This window comes from Ixodes scapularis, unplaced genomic scaffold (genome assembly GCF_016920785.2).
Source record: "Ixodes scapularis isolate PalLabHiFi unplaced genomic scaffold, ASM1692078v2 PGA_scaffold8__174_contigs__length_109621045, whole genome shotgun sequence".
Classification (NCBI taxonomy): domain Eukaryota; kingdom Metazoa; phylum Arthropoda; class Arachnida; order Ixodida; family Ixodidae; genus Ixodes; species Ixodes scapularis.
In genome coordinates this window covers 104520236-104522218 of record NW_024609883.1, presented here as the reverse complement: position 1 = coordinate 104522218, position 1983 = coordinate 104520236, and positions in this window count along the sequence as shown.

Genomic DNA, 1983 nt, shown 5'->3' with positions numbered 1-1983 from the left:
AAAGCTACGTGAACTTGCTGTGACCCTGAAAAGGAACATCGCCTCAATATAATTGGTTTTGTCACGCGGTTTTGTCACGCGTTCCAAGCGAAGCCAACGTAGGTGATCTACAGGGAACAATATGTACATTTGTCGACTGAAATTCGACTTCATTAAGTTAGTCTGGGCAGCCGTATTGTGCTCGAGACGTGAGCGGGGGATCTGCGAGCGCTGACCTACGACTAATGATTTGACACCAAGATGGAGTCTACGGTGTGTAGGGCTGGTGAAGAGGGAGATAAAACAATTCGCGACTTTCACGATTAAACATAGGGTGCACTGGTTACTATCAAAATGGCTGTCATCTGGATGCACCGTCGTAAAACAGCTGCATAAATATGATGGGTCCGCGACGAGTATACGTAATTCTAATTTTTGAAATCTGAGTCTTACTTCACACTTCCACGTCAGGAAGGTGTTAAAAGAATACTACAACGAAATTTCGACGCTTATTTTATGGTCTATATGTGTTCAAAGGAGCAGTATCACGTCGGACACACTAATATCTTGTTGAAAAAGACACGAAAAGAAATTTTAAAACGAATTAAACGATTAGCAAAGAGCACCTGGTGGATGTCGCTAACGCCTCGTTTGTAATTCCCGTCAAGGAACCTTGACTGGTAGTGACGGTAACTGTCTCGCCTCCGGCCACGACGAGAGAAGAGGGGAAGGAGGAACTTCCCTCTTAACGAGAATCCCTTTTGTTTGACCGAGAAGTCACTATTGTCCCCCTACAAGATTATAGAAGATTAACCTGTCTCTCAAAATTCGTACAAAAGCCGCCACTTCGGTGGCTGGAACGATTAGGCCATCCTCTCGACGTCAGCCTCGCCGTAGCTTTGCTCGTCCCGAGACGAACTACGTCACGATTGCGTCGATTGCCACGTGCTCTAAGCTGGGCCTTCTTCGAGCGCTTGCCAGAGTGGGCCGTTTATAACAAAAAATACAGCCAACAGGCTCAAAATACAAACGTACGATTGTCACTTACGGATAATGTGGATCATATACAACCTATTTTTGAGCACGACGTATGTATTTCAAATTTTGTTGAAGTATCCCTTGAAGCATGTACCTTCATTCTGAAGCCTACCACCCAGCAGGGGCTATATGGAGCTTGATTCTTACACTGCGGTACCACCATCGCTAAAAGTTGCGCTCGAGCTATATTTGTGGTTGGGCATCTGGTGAGGCAAAAGAATCAAAATAATCTGGCGGGCTAGTTGGTTATACATACTAAATTACAAATAGCACTAGGACGAGGACAGACAAAGATGAGGAAGAAGTAGCGCATGTCCTGTCCACTTCTTCGTCTGTCCTTGTCCTAGCGCTATTTGTAATTTAGTAAAAAGTAAACGAAGGTCCGTAGTGGGCGGATCAAGTCTGGCGCGGAGCAAAAGGGTCTACACACGAACAAGATAAGAATTATAAAACAATAACAACAACAACAAAAAAACATGATCTTACTATTCCGATTATTTTCCAGTTTCCTTTTGGGATAAGTTCCCCCAAAAAACTTTCGGAAACAACAAGTGTCATTAATTTGAATATCTTATTACCGACGGGATGACAAAAAAGAAGACTGCAGGATTTTGCCGGGGGGCGCCAGTGGCGTGCAGCAGAATGGCATGGGCGCACGCTCCACATATCGTCTCGAGGCGGCTCGTTCAGGGCTGTTCTAATCTGCTGTTTGACAGAACCGTGGTCATCTCGACTCCCAGCCCCAGGAACGTAAGCTGATTCTTGTTCACAAATGAACACTTGGATTTTCTGCGTGCTCAGGGAATTGCAGAGGGACGCGGAACTCAAGGTCCTGCAGACCTTGAGTCGTCACTTGGCCTTTATTACTTTCTTTTTAAACGACCTTCTGGGGTTTTGAAATGCGGTTCAAAATGCTGGTTATCACTTATTCCTAGCTTCACGCTCTTCAAGTTCAACCCTTGCTCT